This window comes from Hypanus sabinus, chromosome 15 (genome assembly GCF_030144855.1).
Source record: "Hypanus sabinus isolate sHypSab1 chromosome 15, sHypSab1.hap1, whole genome shotgun sequence".
In the NCBI taxonomy this organism is placed as follows: domain Eukaryota; kingdom Metazoa; phylum Chordata; class Chondrichthyes; order Myliobatiformes; family Dasyatidae; genus Hypanus; species Hypanus sabinus.
The window spans coordinates 42,142,817-42,155,067 of NC_082720.1; the positions used below are offsets into that span (position 1 = coordinate 42,142,817).

Genomic DNA, 12,251 nt, shown 5'->3' on the forward strand with positions numbered 1-12,251 from the left:
TCAAATTTGTGCCAGGATTTGAATTTACATCATTCAGATGGATAGTCATGTAAAACTCCATTTAATCCAATGCTTAACAGACTAACTCAGAGTGTGGATTGGCTCTGAGGAGTGGGGTATTATAGACATAACAGAAGCATGGCTGAGAGAAAGGCGGGGCTGGCAGCTCAATGCCGGGATCAGAGGTACAGGTTAGCAAGGAGGGATGCAGCCTTTTTGATAAGGGAGGAATTAACAGCAGTAAATCTTTAAATCGAAGCAAGAGGTGGAGAGGGAAGAGGTAAAAGAAGCTCGGAGTGAAGCTGTTTTTAAAAAAAAACTGATCGGGGCAAAGACGCTAGACCACGCAGGCGTGTGATATAGCACACCAAAGGTTTAACAAGGAGAGGAAGTTTTCAACTGTCTTTTAAATCGAAGCAAGAGGCGGAGAGGGAAGAGGTAAAAGAAGCTCGGAGAAAAGCTGTTTTTTCTTTTAACTGATCAGGGCAAAGAGGCTAGACCGTGCAGGGATGTGAAAGTTGGCCTCTGAGATCAGCAGGGGAATTTAAAATGCGAGCAGAGGGCTGAGGACAAGCTTCACTCCAGGTGAGGTGAGGCCGGGTAAGCTCCTTTAATTAATCTGATTAGTTTAGGAGTAGGTAATGGAGGCAGCAGTTAGGGCAGTTGAGAGCTCCGTTTGCAGTATGTGGGAAGTCAGGGTGAGCACAGCTATCCCTGATGACAACACCTGCAAAAGATGCATCCAACTGCAGCTCCTGTTAGGAAAACCGTGTTAGGAAATTGGAGCTGGAGGTGGATGAACTTCGGATCATTCGGGAGGCAGAGGCAGAAATAGGAGTTTCAGGGAGATAGTCACCCCTTAGGAGTCAGGAGACAGGTAGTTGGGTGACTGTCAGGAGAGGGAAGGGGAATAGACAGGAAGAGCAGAGCACCCCTGTAGCCGTTCCCATCAACAATAAGTATACAGTTTTGGATACTGTTGATGGGGATGACCTACCAGGGGCAAGTTGCAGTGTTTGTGTCTCTGGCACCGAGACTGGACCCTCAGCTCACAAGGGAAGGAGTGAAAAGAGGAGAGAGGTAGTGATTGGGGATTCGATAGTTAGGGGGACAGATAGGAGGTTCTGTGGATGAGATCGAGAATCCCGGATGGTCTGTTGCCTCCCTGGTGCCAGGGTCTGTGATATTTCGGATCGAGTTCTCAGTATTCCCAAGAGGGAGGGTGAGCAGCTGGATGTTGTGGTCCATGTAGGGACCAATGATGTGGGTAGGAAGAGTGAGGAGGTCCTGAAAGATGAGTTTAGCGAGCTAGGTGCCAAGTTAAAGGACAGGACCTCCAGGATAGCAATCTCAGGATTGCTACCAGTGCCACATGCAGGCGGGTTTAGAAATAGTAAGATAGTGCAGATCAACACGTGGCTGAAGACATGGTGCAGGAGGGAGGGCTTCAGATTTATGGATAATTGGGCAGTTTTCCAGGGAAGGTGGGGCCTGTTCTGGTGGGATGGTTTACATTTGAACTGGAGAGGGACAAATATTCTTGCAGGTAGGTTTGCTAGAGAGGCTCCAGTGGATTTAAATTTGATACGAGGGGGGAAGGGAACCAGAGTGTAGGAACAGATGTATGGGAGAAGGAAGAAAAAGAAGACAGTAAAGTTCTTTATACTGTTAGAGATAAACAGAGAGGAAGAGGTGAAGAATATCTTAAATGCTCTTATTTTAATGCTAGGAGCATTGTAAGAAAGGTGGATGAGCTTAGAGCATGGATTGATACCTGGAAATGTGATGTTGTAGCTATTAGTGAAACATGGTTGCAGGAGGGGTGTGATTGGCAACTAATTATTTCTGGATTTCGTTGCTTCAGGTGTGATAGAATCTGAGGGACAAGAGGGGGAGGTGTTGCATTGCTTGTCAGAGAAAATATTACAGTGGTGCTCTTGCAGAATAGATTAGAGGGCTCATCTAGAGAGACAATTTGGGTGGAACTGAGGAATAGGAAAGGTGTAGTAAAACTTATAGGGGTGTATTACAGACCACCTAAAGGGGAGTTGGAATTGGAGGAGCAAATTTGCAAGGAGATAGCAGATATTTGTAGTAAGCACAGGGTTGTGATTGTGGGAGATTTTAATTTTCCACACATAGACTGGGAAGCCCATACTGTAAAAGGGATGGATGGTTCGGAGTTTGTAAAATGTGTGCAGGATAGTTTTTTGCAGCAATACATAGAGGTACAACTAGAGAAGGGGCAGTTTTGGATCTTCTGTTGGGAATGAAATAGGTCAGGTGACGGAGGTATGTGTTGGGGAGCACTTTGGGTCCGGTGATCACAATACTATTAGTTTCAGTATAATTATGGAGAAGGATAGGACTGGACCCAGGGTTGAGATTTTTGATTGGAGAAAGGCTAACTTTGAGGAGATGTGGAAGGACAATTTGTTTTATGGGAAGGATGTAATAGAGAAATGGAGGTCATTTAAAGGTGAAATTTTGCCGGTACTGAATCTTTATGTACTTGTTAGGTTGAAAGGAAAGGTTACAAGTTTAAGAGAGCCATAGTTTTCAAGGGATGCAAGCAAGCGTTCCAGGCAGTTCCTCCATCTCTGCCGCATCTGCTCCCAGGATGAGGCTTTCCGTTCCAGGACTTCTCAAATATCCTCTCTCTTTTAGGATCGTGGTTTCCCTTCTGGCATCATCAAAGGTGCCCTCACCCGCAGCTCCTCCACTTCCCGCACTTAAGCCCTTAACCCATCCTCCCGTCACCACAACAAGAACCGTGTTCCCCTTGTCTTCACCTAACACCCCACCAGCCTCCGGATCCAACACATTATCCCCTGCATCTTCCGCCACCTTCAACAGGACCCCACCACAAAGCACATCTTTCCCTCCCTACCCCTCTCAGCTTTTCGCAAGGATCGTTCCCTCCGCAACTACCTGGTCCACATGTCCCTCCCCACAGAACTCCCACCTGGCACAAATGCTACACCTGTCCCCATACCTCCCCCCTTACCACCATTCCGGGCCCCAGACAGTCCTTCCAGGTGAGGCAACACTTCACCTGAGAGTCTGCTGGAGTTGTCTATTGCATCCGGTGCTCTCAGTGCGGCCTCCTCTACATCGGGGAGACCTGACGCAGATTGGGGGACTGCTTCGTCAAGCACCTACGTTCCGTCCGTCACAATAGACAGGACCTCCCGGTTGCCACCCACTTCAACTCTGCCTCTTATTCCCATCTAGATATGTCCATACATGGTCTCCTCTACTGCCATGATGAGACCAAACTCAGGTTGGAGGAGCAAAACCTCATCTACCGTCTGGGTAGCCTCCAGCCTGGTGGTATGAACATTGAATTCTCCAATTTCTGGTAATTTCCTCACCCTCCCCCTTCCTCTATCCCAGGTCCCTCTCTGCCTCTCTCCCCTTTCAACTTTCTGCTTCTTTATCTCTACAGTTCTTTCATGCTTATCCCCTCCCCCCTTTATCTTTCCTCTGATTGGTTTTCCACCTGGCACCTCTAAGCCCTACCCCCTTCCCTATCTCTAGTACTGGGCTTTAGCCCTCTCTTCCCCCCATTCCCAATGAAGGGTCTTGGCCCAAAACGTTGGCTACTCTTTTCGCACGGATGCTGCCTGGCCTGCTGAGTTCTTCCAGTGTTGTGTATGTATTCTATGGTTTTCAAGGGATATTGGAAACTTGGTTAGGAAAAAGAGAGATATCTACAATAAATATAGGCAGCATGGAGTAAATGAGGTGCTTGAGGAATATAAAGAATGTAAGAAGAATCTTAAGAAAGAAATTAGAAAAGCTAAAAGAAGATAAGAGGCTGCTTTGGCAAGTAAGGTGAAAATAAATCTGAAGGGTTTCTACAGTTATATTAATAGCAAAAGGACAGTGAGGAATAAAATTGGTCCCTTAGAGAATCACAGTAGACAGCTATGTGTGGAGCCAAAAGAGATGGGGGAGATTTTGAACAATTTCTTTTCTTCGGTATTCACTAAGGAGAAGGATATTGAATTGTTTAAGGTAAGGGAAACAAGGAGGGAAGTTATGGAAACTATGGTGATTAAAGAGGAGGAAAACCCTTTGGATTTCCTCTAAATTGGACTAGTAAGTACGCAGATGATACTAAGGTAGGTGGCGTTGTGGATAATGAAGTAGATTTTTAAAGCTTGCAGAGAGATTTAGGCGAGTTAGAAGAGTGGGCTGAACGATGGCAGATGGAGTTTAATGCTGATAAGTGTGAGGTGCTGCATATTGGTAGGAATAATCCAAATAGGACATACATCGTAAATGGTAGGGCATTGAAGAATGCAATAGAACAGAGTGATCTAGGAATAATGGTGCATAGTTCCCTGAATGTAGAATCTCATGTGGACAGGGTGGTGAAGAAATTTTTTGGTATGCTGGCCTTTATAAATCAGAGCATTGAGTATAGGAGTTGGGATGTAATGTTAGAATTGTACAAGTCATTGGCAAGGCCGAATTTGGAGTATTGTGTACAGTTCTGGTCACCGAATTATAGGAAAGAAATCAACAAAATAGAGAGAGTACAGAAAAGATTTACTAGAATGTTACCTGGGTTTCAGCACCTAAGTTACAGGGAAAGGTTGAACAAGTTAGATCTTTATTCTTTGGAGCGTAGAAGGTTGAGGATGGACTTGATAGAGGTATTTAAAATTATGAGGGGGATAGATAGAGTTGACGTGGATTGGCTTTTTCCATTGAGAGTAGGGGAGACTCAAACAAGAGGACATGAGAGTTAGGGGACAAAAGTTTAAGGGTAACACAAGGGGGAATTTCTTTACTCAGAGAGTGGTAGCTGTGTGGAACGAGCTTCCAGTAGAGGTGGTAGTGGCAGATTTGGTATTGTCATTTAAAGTAAAATTGGATAGGTATCTGGACAGGAAAGTAATGGAGGGTTATGGGCTGAGTGTGGGCCAGTGGGACTAGGTGACAGTAAGTGTTTGGCACAGACTAGAAGAGCCGCAAATGGCCTGTTTCCATGCTGTAATTGTTATATGGTTATATAGTACTTGGAGATGACAATTTTGATGGATTGTCCAGTGCAGCACATGGGTAGGCTTCAAAACAAGAAGACTTGTTTGAGTGGCATGCATTACAGACACCCTCTAACAGTAAGCAAGAATTTGAGCAGCAGGTGTGTAAAGAATTCACTCTGTAACTCTGCTCCTCAAGTAAATGTAATAGGATTTTACTCGTGTGAGATTTTAATTCCTCCAGTATTGACTGAGCCACCCACAGTATTAACAAACTAAACAAGGTGGAACCTGTGAAATGTGTGCAGGAAATTTTCCCAAGTCAATACACAGGGGATGCAAGGCCAGACAAGCATGGCAAATAATTAAAGTGGCAATCAGGGAGTACTTTGGCTCTCATGACCATAATTCTATTAGTTTTAAGAAAGACGGAAAGGGATACCACAAGTCCATGGGTTAGAATCCTAAATGGAGCACCACTAACTTGGAGAGAATCTAGGTGGAATCTAGCTGCGACTGATTGGATGAAACTATTTGATAGGAAAAGAACAAATGGCAAGTGGAAGGCTTTTATGCATGTGATATCAGAAGTGCAGAAGCAGTTTGTTCCTGATAAGGGGAAATGTAAATATGGACAAGCTTATGGAACTTTGGTTTATAGGAGATTCTGAAGTTCTCACCAAGAAAAAAAAGGAAACATTACATTGGGTTTAGGAGTTTGGAAGTGAGCAAATCTTAAGAGGGAAATCAGAAGGGCAAAGGAAAGACATGAGGTGGATATGGCAGGTAAGGTTAAGGAAAATCACACACAGTTCTATAGCTATATTAAAAGTAAAAGGGTGTCTAGGGAGAGACTAGGTCCCTTTAGAGTTCACTTATGTATTGAACTACAAGAAATATAGTTAGATATATTTGTTAGAAATATCTGTCCTCAGTGTTTACTGAGGAGAAGATCATGATTGCTCTTGAGATAAGGGAAACATGTGGAGATGTTTTGGAGGACATTCACATTACCAGGGAGGAGGTATTTGCCACCTTACAGCGTATTGAGGTAGTCAAATGCCCAGGGCTTGACTGAATGCATCCTTGGATTTTGTGGAGGCTGGTGTGGAAATTGCAGATGCCATTATGGAAATAATTGTGACATCATTAGACAATGGTGAATATTCCAAAGAATGGAAGGTGAATAATGTGGTGTCAGTTGGTTTGAAAATGTAGCAAGTACAGGACTATCAGCCTGACACCAGTAGTGGAAAAGTTACAGAGGGAATTCTGAGGGTCAGGATCTATCAGCATTTGCATAAACAGTCTGATTTAGAAGAGTCAGCATGGGTTTATGTGCGGGAAGTCATTTCTGACAAATATTTTAGAGATTTTTGTTTGAAGAGAAAAGGTTGATGAGGGTAGGGCAGGGGATGCTGTCTATTTGGACCACAGCAAGGCCTTCTTCAACAACATCCTGCATGGTAGGTTAGCCTGAAAGGTTAAGTTCATGGAATCCTGTGTCAAATCTGGCTCAGAGATAGGAAACAGAGGGTGGTGGTTGAAAGTTGCTTCTTGAGTAGAGGCTAGTGACTACTGATGTGCCACAGGGTTCAGTGTTGGGACACTCGTTAATCGTTATTTACATAAAAATGATATGGATGTAAAGGCACAATGCTTGACAGCAAGGAGGTGTTGTTGATAGTGAAGAAGGTTATTTTTGAATACCGAGGGATCTTGATAAATTAGGGATGTTGGCTGAGGAGTGGCAAATAAATATTAATACAGATAAGTGTGATGTCATGCATTTTGGAAGGTCAAACCAGAAAGACTTATACTATGAATGGTACAGCACTAGACAATGGAATGGAACAGAGAAATCTAGGAGGAAAAGTGTACAGTTAATCTAAAGCAGTGTCACAGTTAGACAGGGTGATGGGAAAAGCATTTATCACACTAGCTTTCATCAGTGAGGGCATTGAGAATAGGAGTTGGGACATTATGTTGCAATTTTATCAGTTGTTGAGAGTGCACCTGGAGTAATGTGTACAGTTTTGGCCACCTTGTTATAAGAAGTATATGGTTAAACTGGATAGAGTGTAGTAAAGATGTACAAGGATGTTACCAAGACTACAGGGTCTGATTTATAGGGAGAAGTTGGCCAAGGTATTTATTTCTTGCAGCATAGGAGAATGAGGGGAGACCTTGTAGAAATGTTTAAATTATGATGGGCATTATAAGGTGGACAATAATAGTCTTTTCTCTGAGGTAGAGGAATCTGAAACTAGGCAGCATAGATTTATATTTAGCTTGGAAGGTCAAAGATTTAAAAGGACCTAAGTTGCAACATTTTCTGCACAGAGTAGTGAATACATAGAGCAAGAAGTCACTGAAGCTTACAAAAAATGGCAAAATAATGTAGAAACTAAATCAAATGAAAAGATTTCCTGTGTCAGAACCAGTACTTCTCTGCTATCTCCTACTCCACTAAAAAAAGTCTTAGTGATACTGATCAATCTGGTTTACTTACATGAAATCAGTTGTTCTGTAGCTCAAATTAGAAAACAATGAAGGGACATTAACAAAAAAGTGTCGATCCAGAACATAAATTCAATCACAGGCAATGTCTGGAAAGATGCAGCTTGTAACAAATGGTAAGGACTAATATTCTGATTTTTGTCTCTAATGAGGGTAAAATATTCAGCGTTCACCATTATCAGGCTCGGAAACTGACAGGAACTTCTAGTATGCATGTGCAGTTAAATAGAATTATTCAGAGATTTATGTCATGTCAGAGATCCCCACTTTGCATATAGCAAACATTATTTTTCAGAGTCTCCAGTGCAATCAGGGGACTTGAATGATTGATAAGAACAGGTTGTAATGATGCATCACCACTGTTGATGTACCTAAAAATGTTACACTTGGTAGCACAAGGATAAGCACATTTTAATGATACACTTAGCCATATATATTAAGCATCCTCTGAAGCTAATAAATTCAGTTATGCAGATGCATTATATTTTTAAGTATCTATGGTATACACTATTTTACAGAATAACTTTCCATAAACTGGTTATTATATTTTAGATTGCAATTAATCTTTAGTGACATTTTCAGTTTTAGTTAACACTCTCCAAATGCGTAAAAATAGACGTTAAATTGTGCTTATTGCATTCTGATTTGATGTCTGGTAGACTTCCTTAAAATGATTGCACTCTCAGTAAATTGACTTTATCACTGTTGCTAGATACCCTGGATCTAAAATTCTTGAACAGGTAATTAATTCTGGAAAACAGAATGTTCATTCTTCAGAGATAGCTGGATATTTTGATATGGAATTCAGATAAAAATCATCTGATTGGTAATAGTAGTGTGGTGTTCTCCAATAGTTGAGTAACCTGGATCCTACCAGTGGGTTAGCAAATTGTCAACTAGGTCATATGATTTGATAAAAGTTCAAAAGTAGTCTGTAAAAATACTTTGCCATATGGAAGTTGCAAAGCTCAGAATATTTATTCAAAATGACCCAGTACAACGAATAATACAAGGTAAAGTGTAAACATTCCTGAAGATAGTCATCCCCACTGGCCTTATATGCAAAGGACTAGTTAAGTAGAACACTGGGCTGGAGCATTTTACACATGGTAGATAGTGAGGTGGAAATGGGAATGCTTGTGTTGGTATTGGATTTACTACCCTCAAAGTTCTAAACTCAAAGACTTTAATCCCTATCAGATATAAATAACCACAAGAGCTCTCACTAAAGGGAGATAACACTGTAACTATCCAATTTTCAAAGACTAGTTCTCTTCCCTGTTTATTCTCCATGGCGAGTTCAGCTGCTAATACCCACTATTCAAGTGTTGGGTCCCTTCACCCTAGCAATGGAAAGTTGCTTCCAGCTACCAAAGCAGCTTAAAACACAGTTCACTTACGTTCTGCAATATGTATTTAAATTCAGACAACATTCTGAAAACACATCTAAAACTCACAGAGGACTTCTATCTTAAATAATTCCAAATTAAAAACCATTTCTAAAACACAAAGCATTTTGTAAAGACAAAAGTCAAAGGATTTCCAAAACGCAGGTATAATTCCTATAAAGACATATCAATGACGCAGATGAACAAATCAACCATCGCAGAAATCAAAGTCAGAGTAATGGGATCTAATTCACCCCATGTTTCTTCTATGATCCTTGATGTTCCTTAACACATTCTTAACAAACATGAACTGCTCTCCACATTTCTGCAGTTTCTTTCCAACTTGGGTGATTTCAGACACAGTTAATATTTCATCAGATACCCTTTCTACAGAAAAGGTCCAGATATTTTGTTATCTGGTCCAAAAGCATCTCGGGGACACAATTCTCAGCTTAACGTTCACAGTTCACATGCTGTAAAGCTAACATCCTTGAATACAAGAAACTCCCAACATTAAAAGATAAGTTATTTTATATGCTAAATTATACTGCCCATCTTGTCTGCAGGCTTCTTTGAAATAAGCAATGTAGTCAATGTGGTTGGTTTTGAACCAACACAAATGAAATAACCCATTCTCTTATTCTGCATCTCTTTGAGCAGTTAGCTCCATAATATGAGCCACAAACAAAATCTGTTTCAATGTCAAGTTGATTACCACTTGCCATTTACATTTTAAGAACTGAGGAAAGACTCTCATTTATGACTAGAAGCTAAACAAAGCAATATTAGTTTGAAGTTTATTTGCATTGTTTTGATCTTACAAGTAGCAGTTCCTGTGTTTAGAAAGTGAGCCTGGCAAAACATGAGACCTCATGTCCCACAAGGTTAACAACTATCATACGCTAAACATTATCTAAGGAACACCCAGGGAAGTACTTATGACTGTACTGTACATTTAAGAACATTAACTTAGAAAGCAATCGTTATTAAGTACATCAATATAGTGGTATGTCAGTCTGTAATAAGCCAAGATACGTATCTTATTTTCTACTGATATGGTGCAAAATAATTTTGATTTGAAGAGGCACTGACTTAAGGGTAGGTGAACCATTGTGTTGCTAATACACAATACCACCCACAAGTATACATTTGTTATTATAGAAGTGGATAAAGTCAAGACCAACATACTAAGTGGGTTTTTGAAAGGATCGTGGACTTGGGCACCAAGAAAATTCAGGAGCCTTCACATTTTGCACTGGCCCTAGTCAAGTAAGATTTGGTGCCTTGGAGACTTCTTCAACTAACTGACAGAGGCAGATGTAGATTAGAAGATGTAGTGCTTAAGAAATAAAGATGAAAAATGATAGCTCAATTATTACTATACAGCTAGCAGAGACAGTGTGATGAAGTACATCCTAATATTAGAGTGCCTATAGGCTATTCTTTCCTTGAGATCAGGAGTGATGATTGGAGTAGCAATGATTAACAAACATTGTAAATGGAACCTGATAACAGACTATCTGATAATAATGTGAAGCTTGATCTCAAGGGACAAGTAAGAAGTTAAACACAAGACCTTGTCCAAATATGAAGATTACGCATTTTAAGAAATTGAGGGAAAGAAATATGGAGACACACTGACAAAGCACTGACAGTGAATGGAAAAGTGACACCTTCAGAATGATTTTTCAATGATAGTGAGTATTATTATCTCAGAAAAATTAGAAACCTCAAAGGAATATTGAATATATTCTTCAAATATCAAAGATTTGCAGTGCTGCGCATATAAGTTAGTAATAACTAGACATGCATCTTTCATGCTGCTTCAACAACTAAAGCAGTTATTGCATCCTGATGGCAATGAATGACTAGGGCAGATGGTGTCAATTACAGGAGCATCTGTGAGGTTGAGGAAAAAGCTGGTAACATTCCAAGCTGGTCAGAGAATTGGATCTGTCTATGACACCTCAGTTGAAAAGACATTTGGAGTCCAAGGCCAATAAGAGTCAGTCCGTCATGAAAAGCTTAAGTCAAGGGCATTACTTGGACAGGTCTATTCACAAACAACAAATAAATATTAAAATTATTTTGAACTCCATGGAGCATGTGGGGATCCTCCGATATCCAGGCAATCTTTCTCTTTTTTTTCTTTCTTTAGATAAGGGTAAGGGGGGAGGGTTAAGGGGAGGGGGGAGGGTTAATATTATTCTTCTCACTATTTATCATCACATTTATTCTTTGTAATTTTCTAAAATATAATACATAAATAAATAAATATATATATATATTTTTTAAAAACAACAACAAAAATAAGCCTCTCAGAGGAAGTCACATAATCTGTTTCAATGCTATGAGAGAGCTAGTTCATGAGTTTCAGAACAATGGCTGTGGCACTACATGTGCCCGCAGACAAACAGGAAACAAAAGAATCATCACAAGGTGAGTCAATTGACATTACCTCTAGCATTGATGAGATACATTTATACTAGAGTCGATTATTGCATTCAGAATTGCTGACCAGAATGAATTAATGGCATAGTGATTTGTATGCTTTGAAAGGACCACGTTATAACATGGATTGAGTTGAAAACCTCCAAATATACTTTGCTAGATATCAAAATAAATTATACTGACTAATGTCAGTCCAGAGCAGCATAGCCAGTTAGCAACAAAATACACTGGAAAATCACAGTGGTGTTAAAGTCAGAGAGGATGATTTCATAATTTTAAATGAAATGCCAAGAGAGTGGAAAGGTCTTTTCTCAATGGCGAGTCAAAATGAAGCAGAAGCACAAAGATGGAAACTTTTAAGCAGCAACCAATGTAAAAATTGCAGCTATCAAGTTCATGGCTTCCAGTAGTATATAAGTAACAAAATACACCATTAGATAATAACAAATGCTACAAAACTCTGTGAGTGACATTTGGACATTTATTATATGTTCTGGAGTCAGCAAGAAGATGGTGATCCAAAAATATGTAATATAACGTATTCAGTTTTGAATGTAACTATTTTGAAGCAACAACTGCAATAAAGAATATGCGATCAGATATGTGTAAAATTATCTATAGATGTTATCACTGGGACCACTTTGCACTTGTCAGCTGCAGCTTGCAGAGAAGCATACAAGAACAAAAATACCAAGAGATGGAGCATTTTGCAGTTCATTTAAATTACAGCTCCATATTTATGTAAATAATTAACTGTCTGTAGAATTTCAGGTACATAAATAATTAGCAACAGTTAGTTATCAATTATAAATGATGCTCGCATGGATAGAACATTGGCTAATTTGCAGGTGGCAAAGAGTAGGAATAAAGAGAGTCGTTTTTGGTTGGTTCTCAGTGA

General features: G+C 40.2%; 1 protein-coding gene across 1 annotated transcript in view; it reads right to left on the bottom strand.

Annotated features, from left to right (window-relative positions):
- Nucleotides 1-12,251, bottom strand: part of LOC132405150 (glutamate receptor ionotropic, delta-2-like) — a 497,754-nt gene that overhangs the window by 315,520 nt on the left and 169,983 nt on the right. The window lies entirely within an intron of this gene.